At 38.6% G+C, this 22,504-nt stretch overlaps 1 long non-coding RNA gene across 1 annotated transcript in view; it reads right to left on the reverse strand.

Annotated features, from left to right (window-relative positions):
• LOC144248214 (uncharacterized) overlaps nt 1–22,270 on the reverse strand; it is a 175,647-nt gene extending 153,377 nt beyond the window's left edge. The window contains exons 1-2 of the long non-coding RNA XR_013341601.1: nt 22,204–22,270; nt 20,309–20,388 (exon numbers count right to left, since the gene is read on the reverse strand). This is a non-coding gene — a long non-coding RNA (uncharacterized LOC144248214). The remainder of the gene's footprint in view (nt 1–20,308; nt 20,389–22,203) is intronic.
• Between the last annotated feature and the right edge of the window lie 234 nt (nt 22,271–22,504).

Below are 22,504 nucleotides of genomic sequence, written 5' to 3' on the forward strand. Positions count from 1 at the left end.
ATTTGAAAAATCAAGTACCGTGACAGCTGCTGCTGCTGTAATGCTCTTGCAAACCCCAGATTGCCATGTTATTCAGTGCATCTGCACTGAATTTCCTGGGTTACTGTAACACATTACAAGGATGTGCTTTGATGTGTCCCACATAAATGTCCTCACCACCACACCCTCTTCCTTTCCCTCCCCTCTCTACCTACTCCCGGCCCTAGGACCCTGCAGTCCACAGCAATGTCATGCTGCATGCCTTCCTGCTCACATGAGCAGCAGTTGTTAGAGAAATGGATCCAAAAGAAACAGTCAATAAAAACAGAAACAGCTGTAACAATTTTACATGGCATGGTTCTGATTTCTGGGTATATCCTCTGCACACATGTTTTATTTTTCCCTTTTCTTCTACCTTTCCCAAGTAACAGGGTATGGTGTTGTGGAAAAACAGCCATTAGGAAAGGAACAATGCAACAAATAAATTCTTCCTGCAGATTTTATCACTTGAAAAATTGAGCTACTTAGATTTTTAAAAACTTTTAAAGAAGTGGTAAAAAGGGAAATAGATGGCTAAAGAGAAGAGAAATAATTAGTGGGCAGAATAAAAAGAGACTACAGGTTCTACAGGCAGCTGTAGATTTTTTTGCAGAAGAGGCCTGACAATATTTTAAAACCTACTGTCTCCACATTCTGCCCCACTTACACCCTTCAGCTGAAGGGCAGCTGTAGCTGTTGGCATTTGGACAAGACTTTTTTGATGTGAGAAGCATCTAAACTGACTTTAATGAAAGATTGTGCATCACTTCTATATTATTTACAGCAAAACAAGGAGCCTTGGGGGCATCCTACTTAGTTCAGACAACAAATAGTGGCATCTAAGTTTTAAGCCATGCTTATATCCCCAATAGAAGGGATATTGTCATTCTCCACCAAATACAGAAAGAACCCAGAGCACCTGAGTCCTTACCATACTGAAGGGATAGAAAGTAATAGGTGTGATCCAACTAGAAAATTTTACAAATGTATTTAGTCAACACAAGACTTCTGAAGAAGGAAGTAAGTAGTAGTCTTGAAATACATCTATGAAATACTTTAAAAATCTGGCAATTAATTGATGCTTTTCAGTCTAGGAAGGCATGGCTCTGTCACAGCATAGGGTGATTTCTTGATCAGTTGCCATAGACAGCACAGGCTATTGGTGGCACAGATTTCAGTTCACAGCAGACATTTCAGAAAGTACCCAGAAAACCTGCTCATCTCTCTAATTGCACTGTAGACATATCAAAAAACTTCATTACTGTCTTGAGCATCTGACATCAGATTGCATAGGGAACTCACAGGATTTACACAAGATCAACTCACAAAATCCCTCCTTTCTACCTACAATTCTACCTACAATTTCATTTGTCCAGAGCAGAAATTTAAAACAGAATAAAAAGACGAATCTCAAACATTCAACTGTATTTTCAGTCTTGTAAGCAAAGAGAAAAAAACATGCGATTGAGGCTTTCTAGGTGTCTTGATTAAAGCTTTTAACTGAAGGAAAAAATGTGCACAGATGGTGTGATGATATATACCTACTTTTTCCTTAACTGGAATACTCTCCAAAGAAACAAAATATCTAATGTCTATTCCTCACTTCCAAATCCATAATTCTCCACAGACCACACTAAACACTGTGTCACAGAGCATTCGGGAGCACTTTAAAATTACCACTAAAATACTAAGCAGCAAAGGAATATCATTTTCAGCAGAGCAAACACATTATATTACCACCCAAATGTATTTTAACATACAAATATGGTGATATTTTTCAGCCTTACTATCATAGTACAGGAAAGTCCTTCAAATTCACACTCTCAACCAGTGACACAAATGTCCTTAATCCAGACCCCCAAAATACAACTTGATGTCTTAACCTCTGGGCTTCAGAGGAAGGGAAATGAAAATACTATCTCTTTTTAGTTATGAAGCTTTTTAATCTTATCAAAAATGCCTAGAAGAAAAATAAAAAGCTCAACTTCTAGCAGCAATTTCTAAGTCCATACAAATTTTAGTTGACAGGCATGGACAGGAGTAATTAGTTACAACAGACGTCTGCTAATAAGCCCAAGGACCATCTAGTTCCTTGCAATGATTTCTCAGTGACATCAAAATTCTGTGGAAGAGCACGCTGCGCACAATGTAGATTAAGTTTGCATAAGTAATCAAAAAACTTAGTATAAACCCCTCTGGTAGGAGATGCCACAGCAGCAGCTCTTCTTTCAGGTTGCATTACACCTTTTCCATTTATTTTCCAGTTAGAATTCAGAGTGCTCAGTGAAATGTGTTCCATGGGCCAGGCTGTGTGAAGGCTTTGGCCAGGTGTTGAACCATGTTGTCTGGCCTCTGGCTCTTTTGATGTCATAAATTATTTTATTGACTAACTCACATATTAAGCAATTAAACAGTAATATTTAACAGCACAGAAGAAATTTTAAGTAGGTAGTAAGATTACTTAAAACTAATCTGGAATACAAACCCTTTAAAGCTTAAGTGCTTTGCTAATGTAACTGTCAGGCACAACCTGCTTGTTCACAAGAGTTAAAATGGAGAAGTGATTGCAAGGGTCCCTGCAGTTCCCTTGAAATCTGTTGTCATATCCAGGGCTGTCCACAGCATACCAGAGCTCACATTTGCCAGATGCCAAAACACAACAGGCAAAGCTTCTTACTGCTTGTGCTCTGATTTAAAGGCACCTCAGACCTCCCCAACACAAGCATGAGAAGCAGGACAGGGAGAAGAACTGGACTGCAGGTTGCTGCAAAACACAGGCAGTGCATAAGCAATTCAGATCTGAAGAGATGTCCCAAGGACAGAACTTAAGCTTGGACTATGCTATTCTGCATATCTAGGGGGGAAAAAGTGCTTTCACAAATAGCTACAACACTCACTTTTTTTTTTTTTCAGGATAGTTTCGTGAATTTGATGCCATGAGATAAAGGACAAATGGTTAGAACAGAAATTGTCACATATTCTGCAGTTACTAAGAACAAAGAACTTCTGTTCTGCACTCTTCACATAATACAGCAGCTTTGTTTTTAGATAGTTGTGGAGAAACATCTCTGCAGACAGTTGTAAATTCTAACACCCCATGCTCAGGGAATAGTGGAAATGCAGGCCTTAGGTGGTCAGTAACCACCAAACTTTTGTAACTCTGAGTTTATTGCCAACATGTGTTGATAAATGCTGACCTAGGCTCTCCTTTGAAACATATAAAACACATCTTTGGAGCAGGTAGCACTAAAGGCTTTAGAAGCCATCCTTTCAGTTCTGTCAAGCCATCACCAATGTGAGTGTTTTGTTTAGCATCTACTGATGTAGTGTGGCGTTTCTCTGCACAGCACCCAGGCCAGAGTCCAATATTAGCCATAAATTCTCAGGTACATAAAATGAACAGAACTCAGCTCAGTGGTGAATAAGTATGGTAGTCCATGGTGTTTTCTTCCACATCATGTTCAGCAAGAGCATGATGGTGCAGTCTGTGCTCATTCTCTGGTCCTGTTTGATGTCTTCTACATGACTGCTAGCCATCCAGTTCAAGTTAGTAATTTAAGATACATCTCTATCAGAAGGAGGAAGCAAGAGAAGTCTCCACGGAACTCAATCCATCATGAACAATACCTCAGAAAAGTATTATTTATTTTCCCCTGAATTTTCCTCATGAGCGCAGAAGTTAACTGAAACTTCCTCAGATGAAGTATCCAGTTCAAGAGTTAGAAAACAAAAACCACAAAATGAAGCTGTGATTGCAGAATAGATAAGCATACACTTGTGCAAGAATTATTCTGGCTCAACAATAACATTGAAGATGTGGTCTTTAGTATAAGCAAGTAACCGTATACACAGGCTTCAGCAGCTCTTCCTCTTTCCCCATTTTGAAATCTACAGTAGCACTCTGAATCCACTATGAACATAACTAGTTCATGCTTGTCACCTCCCCAGTCTGCAATCAGCACCACTTCCCTTTTGAAAGCTCACTTTCAGGGCTGCAGGGAGAAGCTTTTAGTCACTATGCTTTTTCATACCTCTGAATATTTCTGATCAAACCACAATAATATATTTTTAATAAAACTGCTGTGGCCCCAGTCATTGAAAACTGAGCAGCTTTTTAAGCACGTGCAATTTCTTAGACTGTTAAACAAAGATAAATGCTTCACAGTAAATATTTAGGTAAAATCACATTCTGCAAATGGATTCCTGAGGACATCACATAACAGAGATTGAAAAAAACAGCTTATGTGTGTTTGTAAAAACATATGCTTTTCACATTAGAATCTAATAAAAACATGAAAGACAGCTCTGTGTACATTCCCACAGAAGTAATAGTGGCAGGAGGAAAGGGAGATTCTCATCCCTCTCAGGCAAGGTCCCCCTGATCTTTAGACTGCTTTTGACCTTTAGCGAAACCTGAGCAGATGATTTCACTCTTTCTACTTTACATCAGATGGGAATCAACTCAGCACTGGATGACTGTGTCTTAGAGGGCTGTCAAGGAGTGATATTTTGGAAGGACAGTTCAAAGTACCTGAAAAAGAATTTTAAATATCTCATTAAAAAACCTTGAGGAATACTCATTAGAGAAGGAGATTTTTAAGGAAAGGTCCAGGAGTTGCTGTGAGAAAGTCTCATTTTCGGTTACATGAGACTTGGCATGTCTGAGCTCAGCTTCACTCCTGTAACTTTCACTGCCAAAGATAATAAATAATTAGTATTCATTCTACCTAAAATGTTAGAGAAATCTGATATTCAACAAGATTCCCTTCAAAACCGTTCAGAAAGGAATGACCAACGGGGTAAAAAACTGTATTTCAAGTCATAATCACATTCTTCCAGAGTGCTAGGTGATCTTGTTCCTCTGACAGTGAGAATATCCTCTTTGCTCATACAGAATTTCTGAAGTATATTTACTGAAGCACTGTTACTAAATCTCCTAAGATCATTTACTGCGGTGCCGTGGCTCCTGACAGCATTCCCTCCATTAGGCATCATATTGGCCCAAATGTGTTTGCCTTCAGGGCAAGGTGTAAGGTTCATCTATTCATTCAGGTTTACGCCAGCAGAATGAATGCAAAGCCTTGACTATTGGGTTGCTTACACAAAGAAGGTAGGGTGTGAATTTACAAGCGACCGTATGAATTCACGCCGTGTTAGCTTCTCCCTGCATGTGCACTTTTACATGAGTTGAGGAAGGCACTTCATGCAAAGGAACCCTCAATGTGCCCTCTCAGCATCCACAGGAGGTTTCAGTGCAGTCATTTCACATAACACAACGCCATCTCACATCTTAGTTTGCTGATGGTAATTTAGGCAAAACTTTGCACTGTGGATTTGTCTGATTTCCAAGAAAGCACTGGTCAACACTCAAAACAATTCTCGTAAAACTACAACAGAAATAAAGCTGCATAAAAGAAGGTATTGCTTCCTGCAGAAGAGGTTTTACAGCGACTTCTGTGAGCCAGAGCAAAGTTTGATAAGATCCTTGTTTATCCCTGAAAGAATTTTCTACCAAGGTTGTTGACATAGAAACCAAGAAAGAAGGAAGGATAAATAAGAGAAATCTGCAACTGTCTATTCCAATAAGCACTTTGTCTCTGATGACCAATGAGTAAAGTGTAAACTTATGAGTTTTGTAAGAATGTATAAAAAGTATGCATGCTATAGACAGTTTGAAACCTTCTGAAAATTGAATGTGTTGCTTTGTATTGTCTCTGTCTCAATTATCACAGCCTCCCAAATAAAAAATTATATTTTTTGTGGCTATATGTGTACCTTGGAGTACACATACATGTGTCACTTTTAGGAGTCACATTAATTTGCCTTCCATTTACTTAAGAATCAATTCTTCTGGTTTTTATACTTAGGTGTTATAAAAATATCTAGAATTTCTCCTCACTTGAACAAAAGCATTTCTCTACCTAGGAAAAGTGCATATTCCAAGAAATAGAAAGTTGATTCCTAGGATCTCAAATTCATATGCAAATTTCTGTGAGCTCAGAACAATTAACTTTTTAGCATATCTCAAATCATCATGCAAGTGCCTGTGAACCTCCTTTATCAGCGGCCCACCTGATGTAACTTAACAGCACTGCATCTGCTTCAACAATAGCCTGCCAATTTTCATACATAAGAGTATGGTCCAATTTGTTTCCCAGAGAGGGAATAGTAAGGTAAGACATGTATGCTTTTCATGACAACATTTTCTTGCTAGAGCACAAGTAAAAAAAAGTCTGTTCTTTAAAGCAGACTGCATCAAGGAAAAAAAAAATCATCTCCCACCCCCAGTTAATTAATTTAAAATTCTTAGTAGGTCAAGATCTACTTCAGGGTCTTACAAGTGCATGTTGTCCCATCTATGTTTGTCTTCAAAATTATAAACTCCTCAGGGTATGCTCTCTCTCTGTCTTGTTCAGTGCTGATCACGTCATCAGAGATTAGCAAATAATTCTTGTTATTAGCAAAAATAAATAATATGTGGAAAGATGTTCTCACACATGCCCTTTTGCCTGTGAAGCATGGCATGGGAGAAGATGGCCTGGGACAACTTGGCAAGAAGCAGATTTTTTAGGATATTGAAAGGTCAGGTCTCCAGACAGCGCTTCAACAGACAAGCAAGGCAAGCAGTCTTCATGTAGGCTGCTCAGTTGGGAAGAGGGATAGTCTTTGCTTCCCCAGGACTCTGTAGTAGGCTGGGCTTTCCTCTCTCTCCTCTGTATGTAACAAGCCAGCCAGGGTAACTAAAGTGCAGTAAAGTAAAATAAACAGATCTGCAAAGTGCTGAGTCCAGTCATTTTCCCCAGGAGAATCTCTGGGGCTCTGAGGATTTACTTTGGATTGTAATTAACACCTGACTGCAGCATGTTTATGAACAAAGTTAAGAAGGGAGAAAGAGAGAGAAATGTTTCAGCCTTGAACTGAATGGTCTTGAGTTGGCTCAGCTTCTATAGGCTAATTTGGCAGCAGCTGTGATTGAGTACAAAACTGAAATGAAAAAGAGCTTGGGGCTTCTTGCCACCTCCTCCTCCTTCCCTGAGCTAACTCCTACTACAAAGCATGTGTTTCCATTTAACACTGGATAAGAGTCAATTGATGTCAAATATTTATTCTTCTTTGGTATTATTAACATTATTTTCCAGTTAGGTGTAGCTTACTTCTATCTCAGATTATCTTCATTTCTTATAATCACATTGCTGCCTCAGGTTTTTTGAGAAATGTTCAATCTTCCCCTCACTTGAAGCTTTACCATATATCTAATTCTTTCTTCTCGTTTGTAGATAAAATCCTACAAGTTCTTACTGAATTAGAAAGAAAAATCTCCCACTGATATTAGCAATGAATTTAACAACAAAAACTGAGAACATCCTGGTTTCCATTATGTTCACCTCAGAATGGCTGTATGAACACACCCACTGCATTCTCTCTGTCTTTCACAGAGTTTCTGTTTGTGTTTTCCTCTTTGTTTTTGACTGACCTTAGCTAAGAAAACTCAGTTCACACAAAGATCTACTTCTAGATTAGTCTTAGGAGAGAAACTGGATTTTTGCTTCAAGGCTCACCAAAATGGAGTTTAAACTTCAGACCCCTGCTCTTTTATCATCACCCCAATAATATTCTAAAACACTGAAACCTGCTATGATTAACAGATTAATTTCCACCATCATCAATATTTCCTTTCCTGACACTCCTTTGGTGAACTGCCTATTGTGTGAGATGCCCTAATATATTAATCTCTTTTTGACAATGTAACTACAGTTTTGTGTTATTAATAAAAACAAACTATTTCCCAAAGAAACCTTGCCAAAAGGCAGTAAAAGTGCACAAATTCTCTGTCCTTCTGCTCAGCAATCTTTAATCCTAGTATATATGCCACAGCTAAATGAGTCACATTATCAAATGAATCAAAATTCTAACCTTCTTACAGTAGAGACAGAGAGCATAAAGCAATTTGTGCTACACATCAGTAATTAAACCAAACAAATAAAAAAATAAGTGCCCTAATTATTTAACCAAAATAGCTTTTTGCTTAGCCTTTTCCCAAGTCACTAGGATTTCCAGGAATTTGGTCAAATGACTGAAAATATAATAAAAATTCTGGTAAACAGACCATTTATTTTACAAACATCTCTTTGGGCAATCAGTCAAACTCCAGCATAATGCATTGTGTTTCAAAAACTTCAGATGGATTGCTTGTGGCATTTATATGTCTATCAGCCACAGAACTGGTCTGAGAAGCAGTCAGGGAACCATTTTCCTGGGATCTGGTAAAAGGTTACTTATCTATTTGTTATAATTAGTGAAAGCTTCAATCTGGGAAGATTGTCACCATAAATTTAACAAAAGCATGTTAGGTAGGTCCACTCTATCACAGTCACACAATATTAACCAATTTTGCTGTTTCTTTTTTTTTTTTCTTTTTTTCCTAAATATGGGTATCTTTCACTGATTGTACTAAGGCAAACACACACTAGGAGACCAGATCTTTAGAAGTTAAGCAGTGAACATTTTAAAGTGGAATTTCCCATGATAAGCAAATCCACATTAATCTCTCACACTTCTAAAATCCTTAGAATTCTCTTTGAGATTACTTTTGGCACCAGACTATATCAGAGGCAGACATGTTAATAATTAGTTTCAATGGTATAAAGCACAGTGGTGTGGGTCTTCCCACCACACCTCCCATTCAACATCCATGAGAAGGCTGATTTTGATGCGTGTGTATTGTACCTTAGCTGACAGTCTAAAGTCCCACCAGGCACCTGGAATCATTCCCTGGGCCCGCAGGGGAGCGTGTCTTCCTTACTTCCCACCGCACAGCTTCTCAGGACTCAGTCCAGTTTTCCAGCCTTCACTGCCAACATATTTAATCCTGTAAATCAGTCATCAAAATCACAGTTGGAGTTAGTGTCCCCGCGCAGATATTTTATGTTTGTGAATTTTGTCAGGCCTTAGTGACAAGTTAGCAGCAATATCACATCCTTGGTGCCTTGCTTAAGGAAAAGTGGGGATTTTTAATCTTTTTTTTTGTGGGTTTTTGTTTGTTTGTAGCCCCTTAGTATTCCTGGGAACAGAAATGCATTGCAAACCAACCCACTACCCTCTTCTTCTGCAATTTTCCATACACAAAACTGCAACCATACATTACACTCTACCCTAAGTGCTGCTCCCTATGGAACTGATCTTTCTTGAACAAGTTGAGAAATATTAGGAAAAAAATGCTTGTTTGTAAACTTCCTGATCAATCTTCTGACCTATCCATGTGATTCCATTACAATGTCCTCCAACAGTCACTGCTTTGCTATATTGTCTAGGACCTAAGCGGCACAGTGCGCCCTCAAACCTGACTCTCTTCTGGAGAAGGTGACACCCTTAAGTGACAATTCTGTGCTTCACAGATCAAGACTTCATAATCTCTTTGCGAGTAACACGCAATTCATCTTTTCTTTCTTGGGTAGAGTGACTTAAGCCTGTTATGAGAGCTATGGATTTAGGAGTACAATGAGCACCTTCATGCGGAAATTTGGCTGTGTGGACTGAAATCTGCTTTCATCAGTGTGTCTTGTTAGAACCTTCAAAAGGTCTCTCCTGTTTATGAAACCTACAGCATTAAAAAAAAAAGTAAACTGAGAAATATTAGACAAAGTTACTATTTTCTTATTCAGCGTTCATATTTTGCCTTTAAGCCTACAGAAAGTGGCATTGAAAAAGCCAGTAAAAATCATGACATACAATTCAGACTGATTTAAGCCCTAGTTCTTCAGGCTTAAAAGTGTGGTTAATTTTACACATACCTACATTCTCATTGATGTTTCTCCACCTAAGTTAAATCAAGAAGATACTTGTGATCTCAGGTTTCAGCACTTGACTATTTACAAGACCAAATGAGACTGGTACTGTCACGTTGCCTTTCCAGCTTCCCCCTTAGTCCAGGACTCTCTTCTTGTCCTGTTCTTTGGAACAGATCTTCTCTGACAGTGGCCCAGAATTTTTATTTATTTATGGGATGATAGACAACTAAACAACAATAGTGGAAATGCCATCAAGAAATTGCACTTATATTTTAATTTAAAATAAATTAAATTTGCTAGCTCATTTTGGATCAAATCCAATGGATTCCCTCTACATTTATGAAAAGGAAGTAGAAAGTTGTATTTATCCATCTCCCTCCTTCACATTATTTTCACAGGTTACTTTACCAGTAGGAAATGTCAAGAATGGCAGAGGAAGGGATGGGTGTACAGCTCTCTCTGCTCCACAGAGCAGTAAGCAAAGTCAAGCAGTGAGGCAGGAAATAGCCAGCGGCATTTCCGAGTCAGGACTCCCACTCCTCATCCTGAGTCATCTCAAGAGTGCCTTGAGTACTGCTGTGTCTGAGCCCCGCTGCTCAGCTGAGATATCAGGCTTCATCTGCTCAGTGCTGCTCTTGGTGCTGGCCCTCTACCAGCCAGTGCACACCACAGTCATGACACAGAGCCCAGACTGCCCTCTCTGGCTACATCTTCATAGTTTCAAAATGAAAACATGCCACAGCAAACAAGAGTATTGTCTGTCTCCTCAACATCCATACACAGCTCAAGAATATTAAAACTATTCCAGCCGCCTCATCTGTTCCCTTCTGGGAGTAGAAATAAATGAGGCTTACATTAGATTATGTCTGACTATTTACATTGCCAAAGGTTTGGAGACTACAAGTGCCTAGCAAAGCTCAAGTACATGATGATACTCCTTGGAAAAGTGAGGCTTTCTCAAGGTCTCTGCTGACCCTTTCCATTTACCTCACACCTTAAATACAGCATGACCAGAGGGAATTCTGCCCTTCCTAAAAAGTAATCAATATGTGAAAATATCATGCCCATAGATAGTCAGCACCTAAACCACACATAAGTTCTCAGAACAAAATCAATACTTTATGCCCTGAAGCAATTCTATAAGCCAGGACAGACTTTGGAAAATTAGAATAATAAGCTGACTATGAGTAGCTCCACTAAATAAGAAAGCAGCTGCATTTGTGCATCTATCTCTAGGGTTTTGAATGCAGACACGATTTTCTGACATATGGGAGAGAAATGAGAATTCTACACTTGCCACACATAGGGTCCCAATCAGATCTAACATCAGTACTTGATTTGAGTCCAATTTATTTGGGATTTGAATAAATTATTAATTTCCAAAAAAAACCCCAAATGAATGTCAGACAGCAGCACTACAAGATGTATGGAAATGTATATGTACATTGTAGTGAGAAGGAAAGTAATTTTCCTAAGAGACCTTGTGTGCGGGGGAAAAAGTTACTCTGTGTATTTACAGAAGGAAAAATGGGACAGGAGAATGGTATCCTTTGGCTAATTGCAGCATACATCTGGGAAATTTAAAAGAACTAAAAGATGTTCATCATCTTGAAAAAACAAAGAAATATGTTTTCCCAGGTTACTAGCCTATTAAAAAAAAGTAGGCACAAAAATGAACTCGGACCCTGTACAGCTCCATGATTGTCTGCACTGGGTTGAAAGGGCTGAGTGGAAGTTCAAAATTATAAAGAACGTAAAATAAAAGGGAGAAGGGAAAGCTAGAGAAAAAAAAAAAAGTTCTGTTTAAAAAAAATTCCCAGTAACTCCTGCGCACACAAATTTTCCTCACCTAGTTAAGAGCTGCTTTCTGGTAATACAGCCACAGTCTCCCTTCCCTCTCATTTGTCACTGATCTGAGGCTTTTTGCCCATTGTCAGATGGCACATGCCATGTGTCAGATTTTTTTTTTTAATTTTATTTTTTTAGATTCAATTAAAGCAAACTTGAGTCTACCCAAGAGGCATCCTGCCCCAGCTGCACTTCTGCTCTGTTGTACCCTCTGTTCCAACCATACTGGAGGCAATAAAAGGGCTGAGGATGGAGAGACACTATTTTTTAATTGAAACCATATGTATCATGTAAAATGCTCAGGACAGAAGCGGGGTTTATGAACATCAGCTGAAATCACACTCACAGTGCAAGTGCCAATATTTACATTTCTATTGCTTAACATTGTTTGGGTTGGAAATTATCGCAGTTTTCTGATTAACTACCTGCAGGCATGCACCAGTTTGACCTTTTGCATGCTAAATTGCATGCACTAAATTAAATTTTCCTCTCTCTCTCTCTTACTGAGATAAACAAGGCCAGTTATACATGACTCAGGCTGCCCTTTCCTCCTGACATTCCATATGCAAAGTCAATCCTAGCCAGTTAATCCTCTAATTTAAGAGCAAACTTCTGTATTTTTGTAAGTGATTAGAAGGATTTTGTTTCTTTTAAGTAGTTGTGGGTCAATAATTTGTATTCAGAAAGAAGAGCTAGTAGCATCAAAATAACATTAGTTTCCTAATAACAGGTTTGTGTAAGTACTTCAGAGGTAAGTAAATGAGCAATGTTAATTTTCAACTCTCTATAAATTTGAGGAAACAATATCATCAGCTACAATGGCTGCTCAGCTTACTTCTCCAGATAAAGCAGAGCCAAAGGAAAAAAAAAGGAGAAAAGAAAATACCACACTTAGCAGGTAAACAGTTGTCCTATTGTACAGGTAATTGGTTAGGAACCCTTAAGGCAAATCTAATAATTCAGATTTTCAAATACTAGTGAATAATCTGAAAAATATTTAAATTGTATAATTACTCAGACATTCTCATTACATCCTCAATTGAAATTATGCAGATCAGGGACAACTTTCCTGAAATCAGATCAAGTTATTCTGAGACCAAACACACATAGTAGTACTTATTCCCCAGAGAATCATAAGGAAGTATAATCAATTTTCAGACTACACTGCTGAAGTAACAGAGATGAAGATTACTGCACAAGTAACCACACAGGCTGTTGAAGAAAACAAAAACCTTTCCTTTATTTCAGTGGGAACTAGGAAAGATTTGTGCTTCACTTTATTCTGTGATGAAATAAGAAAGTTTAGTTGCTATACAAAACCAGGAAAGGCACTCAGTGCTTTGTTCAGCAAGAGATACATCACTTCAGAGAGGAAATAATTTCTGTGCAAAGGCAATTCCAGACCCTGGTTTTGAATATGTAGAATAAGCAGTGGTCATAATTTCCCAATAGAGCACACCATGTCTGAGTTTGTACAATGAACGCTTATAAAGCTTATCTCCTCTGCCATAACATGGCCCAGAGAAAGCACAGAGCACAGATCTCTTTCTGGCCCAGCCATGGACAGCCCAGCAGCAAACTCCATGCTCTTGTCAGCTCTGGATGTGACTGGCTAAGCCTCAGCTGACTGCAGTGATCTACCATCAGTTCTCTAGTCAGAATGAAACTTTAGAAGAAAAAACACTCCCAACAGAGATTCTTGCTCAAATCAATCAGCTCAGGATTTTTCAAACCTTTAAGTAGAATGGATTATTTGGAGAAATGGGTGGCAAACACAATTCACTATCACTGGGAAACTATTGTCACAACCACTTCTCCCTTTTATTATAACAAATAATGATATGCTTGCAGCTTACCACAACAGTTTTCCCAGAGAACTGTTGATCAGAAAGCATTTATGTGTTTCCTGATGTTTTCATGAAGGTTATGTTTGATTGGGTTTTTTTAATTTCTAGTTAAATACATTCTCTTTTTTTTTTTTTTTTTCCTGAAGGATTGAGATGGCCTAACTTTACCCTACACTTCATCTACCTCTTCCACACAGGTTCTCTCAGTGAGAAACAGAACAAGAGGCAGCATGAGGTGAGCAAATATTTCTGCTACAGCTACAAATCACAGTTTGAAAATTTCAGCTCTGCTTACCTGATATAAACAAAAGCAGATGGCAAATCCTATATTTACTATGACTGCATTAAGATTTATAGGACATAACTATTGCTTATACCAGTAACTGTTAAATTTTACCGGCTCTTTTTATTAGTATGTATCTGTGGGGTAAAAAACATTCTAAATTGATCAAAAGAAGCCAATTATCATACAAGAAGATGTTTTTAATTGCAAGAGTAGTTGCCATTTGTTACATGGACACTGCCTTTTTTTCAAGAACAGATATGATCTATTTTTTCAAGAACGGCAGATATGATCAATTCTTTGTTGAGTCAAGATGTATAGGCATAAATTTTCATATCCCTGAAGTACCACCTATACAGAGATAGTTTTTCTCTGTATTGTTTTGCAAAGACATCCCTAATATATCTGCTGTGAGAAAATAAACTATTTTTCTTAATTTGGAAAATCTGAGAACAAAGCCAACAAAAAGTGTCATATTCTCACTAAATACTGCACAAAGTTCATGTGTCTTGGCTATGATTTGTACCTGCTCATCTTAAAAAATGGTTTGGTCCAAGAGTATACTGCACTATTATAAGAGCCAAGCCAGGTCCTGTACAGACTGTGAAGTCAGACATAAATTATTATTCTCTCTGTTTAGCAAAAGTTATTCTCAAAAGAAAAAATAAAAGTGATTGTTTCATTTCTGTTCAATTGCCCCACCACAGCACATGTTCATAAATATTCCTTTTTGTTAGCCAGTATACTTTTAGAGATATGTTTCATTTATTGCATATAAATATACATTAATTTTTTATCGGCCATGGGTGCACACAGATACCACAGTGAACCAAGATCAACAGACCCAAAACTCAGACACCGTGCACAGCAAGGGTAATTTCTAAGAGATATCAATACTGAAAATATAAAAGAAGTTGCACTTCTCAACGTCATATTCTATGACCTCGTGTTCAAAGATTTCACAAAACTGACCCTGATGTGCCTTGAAAGCTTCAGGTGAAAGGACCAGAAGGCAAAGAGTGGAAATAATTTTGAAAGGCAAATAATTCACCCAAACTGATGCTAATCAGCATAGCTGATAAAATTAACCTGGGAAATTCTGGTAGATAGGCATCATAATTTCTTTAGCCCATAACTCAGTGTTCTTAATATAGTTTCATGTCATTCTTCTCTCTGTTATACCAAGAGACAATGAAATCTGTCTTTTAACTCATTTACAATTTTGCAGGATTCATTACTAGATCAATATACCAGAATCATACTGAGCAAAGCTCTTTGACTTGTTTTCACATATATCTGTAGGTGTGTATATGTGTGCACTAAGTAAAGCCATAGTTTTATAATCCATATTATTGTCTTAGTTTTTTAGATACAAATAGTGCATTAAACTTGAATTCTGCTGTCCAATGCTTTGCAAAATACTAATTTCAGTTTGCAAATATTAAAGGTGTACTTGTTTCTATAAAACAACAGAAAATTAAGGAGGTAATTAAATAAAAATAATATAAAATATTTTCTTTCATATTTTATATTAAATAATATAAAATATTTTCCTTTCCAGGTTCCATTACTCCTGTAATATGTTACAGCTATGTGGTACATAGCTTTGTGCCTGTAGGGTATATCTAAACCATTTCTAGATCTCAAAAAAGAGGTCTGTCAGAGGCCTGGGGCACATGGTTATCCCATGAACCACCCAGGAGCAGCCCCTGAGTGGGTAATACAAACACACAAATCTTAACATTGAGGCAGGATGCACACATTTATTTCATTCTAGACCTCTCTCCACCCACTGCTCTTCACATATGCTTGCACTTCTGACCTGAGCCTCCAGCAGTGTTTGTGGAATTCGTACTGTAAGCCACGATGTGACTGTGTTACTGTATTTCCCAAGAAGACTACTGCCTAGTGCAGTTCTTATGTCTTTTATGTCTTTTCTTTTTATGTCTTTTCTGTGTTTTTTGGGGTTTTTTGGGTTTGGTTTTTTTGGGGGGTTTTTTGTTTTTGAGATATCACATCCTTTTGCAATGGAAATAAATTATTACATTCTTGAATTCTGCTTCACCTAATTTTACTTAATTAGGCACAGGTGAGGCAAGCATCCATTTACATCACTCTCATGGGCCCCAGGTTGAAAGTCAAAAGAGCTTTAGCCTCTTGAGTAATACCTTAATTACTCGATAGCTCTAGCAGCTGAGAGATTTGCTTCCACAGTTGAATTCTGATAGTCCAACTCAAGGAAACTGAAACTGAATAAGCAGAGGATGATATCTTGGGCCTATGGTACTAAATGACAAAATTCTTATTGCTCCAAAGAGTCAGAAAATCTAGTTTAGGCTTCCAAGACAGCACAGAAGATGTGAGCAGTTTCTCTACCACCAGTTTTCCCCTTTCCTTTTCCCAGTTTTCTTCTACTTAAATTGTTTGAAATTGGAAGAAACAGAGGTATTTCCTTCTGTGGCAGCAAGATTTATACATGAAAATATTACACCAAAAACATCCACATAATATTTTCAATATTTCCAAGCACTGGCATACTCAATTCTGTCCTGGAACTGAATGTGAAAAGGTATACCCACCTAACCTTTCCTGCAGGAAATGTGTGCCCATATGGAATATGTGCTTTTCTGAGACAGGTAACTTTGCTCTTAAGCAAAGGTGAGCAGGATTGCTTCAAGGGATTAAAACCATAGGTCAATTAACTTCTGCTGTACTCATGATAAAAGGAAGGCTCACAGGGCTATCTGCCTGTACTCAGATTTCCAAGATGAATGTCCTCTTTTTGTCTGTGCCCAAAGAAGGCTTGAGATGCAAGTAAAGCAAAAATCTGGAAGAGAACATAGAGTTTCTTCTACTTTCTTACTTCTAATAATCTCTCAGCTTTACTTTTCCTCAACTGGCCTATCAGAAGAATGGGGATAATCCTGCCCACCTCCTAGGAATATCAAGAGTGTGACCCCAAACAAGGTCATAATCTCTGTGTGCTGAACTCTACACCAGCACCCAGTGCATGTGATCCTCAGATTAAATACTTTTCAGTTTTAACTAGCAATATAAAGGGTGACACAGAAGAGCAATTGGTCAATCTCTCTGCACATAGAGAACCAGAGCAAAAACTTGTGAACTAACACGCATAGGAACATAAAGGAAGAGTCAGAAATTTAACCTAGATCCCTAGGAAATCAGTTCTTTTATCATGGAGCATATTATTGTGGAGAAATAACTTTCATCTTTATTGCATGCTCTTGACACAAGACTGAACTAGCAGAAAAACTCACATTTGTTCTGAAAAAGAAGGACAGAGCACATAAACTCTTTTTCAATAGCTGTAAGCTGTAAGTGAGGAGCAAAAATTCAGAATTAGCATGTGAATTAATGCTATCACTGTGCTAAAAAATTAATCTTGTGCCATTTAAAATTTTTTACCCAGACATATTTTTTATCCCTTGCAGATGGATCTTGGCAATTAGAGGCTGAGCTAATAAGCTCCAAACTAGTAAAATTCTAATTGCAGAGCCAGGTATATGAGGTGATTTTAGGAGTTAATAAGCCAGAGGACAAGCTATACTGCCAAGTGTAACCTTTGACAGGAGGGTCAGAAGTCACAGGGCAACCCTAGAAACAGACCAGCTCTTTAAATCTTCTTACTGGGTTACAGGAGTGAACTCTACCTGTTATGTGTGGTTTTGACTGGAAACAAAAATCTTCAGTTTTGCTTAAGCTGCAATGACTGCTTCAACTCTTGGATAGACAGAGATTCAGATGCGATAAGAAACCTCTCATTTATGCTACAAGGTTGGCCATGTCAAAGGAGAATTAACAGAAGAAAGAAGAAACAGATGTTATTTTTCACCAGTTATAAAACTGAGGCTTTCATACACATTCTTATATTAGTCCTTAAAGGCCAGCATCCTTCACTTTCTATAAACATTTAATGAAAGCTTGGCAAGAGAACAACTTTAATCTCAAATACCTGGTTATGTATAAACACTTCTGCACCATGTTTTCAAGTCTATAATCAAGCCCTAACAACCTGAAATTAAATTTGTTTAGAATTAAACACAAAACACAGAATAACATTATTGCTGCTATAATACTTGCATCTCTAAAAGGACAACAGAAATAGCCTCACCTGACTCACAGAGATAGCCAGAGCACTGGAAATTACCAATATTTTTCATGAAAATGACTGCAAATGAACTCAGAACAAGAATATTCACTCATGTAACTGACAGCTAATTTTGAAATAACGAATGCATTTAAGAGTAACACAGTTTTTAATTGCAAATTTAAGAAGGCAAAATAAGCAACGTGCTGCATAAATTGTTCATTCTGAATGATTCATCCAAATCTAATAACTATCTGTCTCTACAAATATTGTAATAAGGCATAGTCAGTCAGTATAAAAACAGCAGGAGGAAACGAGCTACAAAAAAAATTAAGCTGTATTGCTGCTGTTTCAGTACCAAAGGACAGACATCATAACTCTCTAATGATTCTTTCTAGCTTCAGATGCTCCTACAAAAGCAGAATTTACACTGCATTTTGCTGCTGTGCATCATGGTTGAGATCCACAAGCTCAAATGTAGTCTGACCCTAAAGGCAAAATGCAATGCTTATTCTCTCCTCTAATTTTTGCCCCTCTTTTCCTTGGAAACCCAGAACCAGAGGCGTGGGGGGAAGTTGCTGACTCAAATTGCTGTGTGAGCAAAACCCACAGGCTCCACGTTGCGGCTATATATGGGCTGGGGGGAAAGACGATGGGCCTGTCTCAAAAGAGTCGCCAACCATCACGTCTGAGAGCTCCTCTCAGGCGTCCCCAGCCTAAACATTTTATGGGCTGGGGGTCACAGGTCACCAACTGTCCAAACAGAGCACAAGTCACACTGTGCACCCGCGAGGAAACGGAGCAGACGGCAAAGCTGGAGTTCAGGGGCCGCGCTGCTCAACGCGCACCACAAATGGTGAAGCTGCCCTTAAAAAGTAACAGCCTTCCCCCACTAAATCTTTCTGATTTTTACAAGTAGAGCTCAAAGTTAAGTGGGCGTGAGTTTTAAAAGATCAATGCACATGTGGAATTAGACTATTCTAAATGTCTTTTTCTCTTTTTTTTTTAATGGAGGAAAACAACCACCAAACTTTGAACTGCCAAATTTAACCAGCAGCAAACTCCAAAGCACCAGGTGGTTTTATAAACCCAAAGGTTCATAAATCTTTTCTTTAAAGTTTCCAATTTCAAAAAAGAGCTTGTTCTCTTTGTGGTTATTTTTCAATTTTTCTCCCTCCCTCCCCCTTCTTTCCTGCCTTTGGGTGGATGACCTGCCAACCCCTGACAGTCTTTTAAGCTCGCCGTGCTGGCTCCTGCTGACGCTGCCGGAGACAGGCTGCCCACTCATGGGGCAGTGAGCTGTGGGCATGACTTCATCCACCCAGAGGAATCACTGGGAAAGGGGCTGCAAAGGGAGCCGTGCTTTCTATTTTTAAACACTGCCTGTCGCGTAGCTCAGGAGTGCAAGGAGTTCAAGCGTTCAGTGAATCTGTTCTCGCTACTTCTCGGGCCTTTAAAGCAGTAATAGTTCTGGTAATCGAGGCAGTGTAGTCACCAGTCTACAGCCCATGGGCTACATACAGACCATGGGAGCAATTAATCTGTCCTGTGGGGTGGTTTGGGAGACTGCCAGGTGTAGGCAGGGGGATCAGGATTGGATCAATCACCAGTGGCTTGTGTTTAGTGTGGACCAAGGTGTCTTCATGAAAGATGGCAGCTGGGAATAAACTTCTGCTACAAGCAGAGCAAATCACTTGCCCTGTACCCTTGCTTCTGCTATATGAATAATGCTACTGAGAAAGGCATCTGTCAGGCATAGCATGAGGTCTTCTTGTGCCCAGAATTGGCTGGTGGCTGTTATGCTTGTGGGAGCATATAGGGGTTTTACCTATGCATGTATACAATGAAGCATGTAAGCAGTACACTCCCAGGAGGCACCAAACTTTCAGTAGTTTCTGTGATGTAAGAAGAGCAGAGCTGCCATAAACATTCCATCTCCAATGTTAAAAGAAATTAGCAAAAAGGTCAGATACTGGTCTTTTAGGTACTCCTCTATAATCAAGAGACACACAGACACACGGTCCTCTAATCTTCTTAAACTGACGGAATATAAAGCAGCAAGAGTGGAAGAAATGACCACAGATTTATGACTTCTTGCTTTGTTTCCTAATTACACTCTAAGATCAGCCCACTTTAACACATGCATCAAATTATGCAATCACAAAACCACTCAGGTCGGAAGGGTCCCAGAGGTCACCAAGTCAATCCCCTGACAGCAGCCTGCTCCCTCTGCTCTACACATTCTCCTGCAGAAAGGCAGCATGGAGAGAGAGCTGCAGAAACAGCTGTGAAACCATTAACTAGCTTGCTGTATCAAAGTCAGGCAGATGGGAATCTTTAGCCCATTACTACTTCTCTTCTTTAGAAACAGCACCCAGCACATGGTTGGGTAGAGATGTCACACATCACCGCTTACCTGTGTCGTAGATCTGGGTGAGGGTAGGTTATTAAGTCTTCAGCCAGTTGATGGGTAAGAGTGTTGTCTGATCAGATTCACTATAAAAAATCACATTACATATCCTTAGAGATGGCTTGATTGGTAGAAAATTTCCTATGAAGCCCTCAGATAAATATCACCCACCTCTATTGCTGAAGCTAATGAGGCAAAAATGTTGTGGAACATAATCAAGGCCACACAAGAATATCAGTATCAGAGCTGGGGTTACATAGCACAGGTTTGATCTAAATACCCTAACCCCTTCAGATTATTCACTCCTGTGGCCTGTGCCATGCAAGCTCATGAGGTATGGAACTGGCCCACAGACAGGAAGCTGCTTGAAGCAGTGAAACCATTGCAAGATACCAGCAAGAGTCATCCAAGCCTTTCTGTCAATCCTTCAGCTAGGCAGTACTCTTCCCTTTGGAATAAGTGTTCCTCACTTTTTTTGCAGCTTTCTTTCATCCACTTTCATCCCATGTCTTTACCCTTCTCACATATACAAATATACACATGCTTTGCCAGAAAATCAAAGAAAACTACCTCTCTTGTAAAAAAAAACCAAGAGCTTTCATGTTTCTCATGTTTTATGCTGTTGTAACTGCATTTGATATAGTCCCATGAGCAGACTTTCCAATAATAATGACTAAATCTACTTTTATTTTGTAGGATATTTAGGAGTGATTTGGAGCTGTAACCACAGTTATACAGACAGCTCTCACCACATACATGTGGTATTATTTACTCAACCTCCTGATTCATTAAATGGATTTCCAGGTCCTAAGAAGTTTATTATTATTCCTCTGTGGCATCTTCATATTGATTATAATTTCAAAATTCTCTGCTGGACATCAATGAGTATCCACTAAATTAGGTGACAGTTGATGGGTACAAAATTGAAACACTATTTGCTGTCTACAGACAACAAAGTAATTAAGGTGATTCCATGTCTCCTCACTCACACTTTAGAGCTAGATCTGGTTCTGTGTTGAACTGTAGGGAAAGAAACAGGAGAGCAGACAACTGGTAGACAAACTACATAGTCATGGCAAACACAGCATCTAAAATCTTCCAGCATATTGGCTAGTGTGACAAAGCAGCTATTATTTTGTGCCATAGCTCCTCCAAATCCTGGGTCTGGTCTTTCCTTAACTAAGGAGTGTTCCAGTATTGCTCTCTTCAGCCTCGGTCTCTGAGAATTGTGTTGAGAAATAGAAAAGAGGCGATTTGGGGCTCATAAGCCCCACATAAAACAACACTGTAACAAACGAGCTGAAATTACAGACTCCTCAGTGATACAACTCATTCTCCAGCTTTCTTAGCAAGGCCAGAACATCAGGTTCCTCTGGATTCAGTATTACTAACCTGCAGTTAAAAACAATTGATAGAAACAATTTTATATTGCTCTTTCTCTTAATGGTCAAATTCCAAAATGAATGCCAAATCTGAATTTGGCAGTAGGGATCCATGGCTGTGCTTGTAACTTAAATATCTCTAGCCCAGATGGCCCTTAAGCATATTTGAAAAACATTGCCGGGTTCCAACGGCAGCAAGCCAGGTTCCAGAGTCTCCTGAGCAGAACAGTACACCAATATTTTGCATCAAATAATATTTTTAAATATATGAAAATATCTAAGCCCTATCTTTTCATCCATAAACAGACTCTAGTCATTTATATACATAAACATAATTTATGTAGAAATAGATCCATATATAAGGCATCCCATCTCATTCCACCATATGCTATGATAAAAAATCTGAGCAGAATCTCAGAATGCAGGCTTGATCTTGGTGGAACTAGGCTTAAATATGGGAACCATTGTTTCCAGAATTATCCAGTAACCTGGTTGGCACCCTGAGGGAATGATACATGCCTCCTCTTTATTAAAAGCGTCTTCCAAAAAACTATCGCAGTAGCTGGTAGCAAACAACTTCAAGGAAATGTGTCATGTAATTCTTGTCCTGCCAAAAAAAAAAAATATTATTAATAATAAAATCTACTTAGCTGATAACATTTTTGATAGTTACTAGGAATGAGATAACTATTCTCAGTTTTGCTAAACCCCTACATGGATTTTGCCAAGATTAAAATAACAACAAAGATATGGCAACAGTATACTTCCAATAGCTAAAATTCTGAACAAAAATCACCATTTAAAATGAGTGAAGAAGTCT

The sequence above is a fragment of the Lonchura striata genome, chromosome 1 (genome assembly GCF_046129695.1).
Source record: "Lonchura striata isolate bLonStr1 chromosome 1, bLonStr1.mat, whole genome shotgun sequence".
NCBI lineage: Eukaryota > Metazoa > Chordata > Aves > Passeriformes > Estrildidae > Lonchura > Lonchura striata.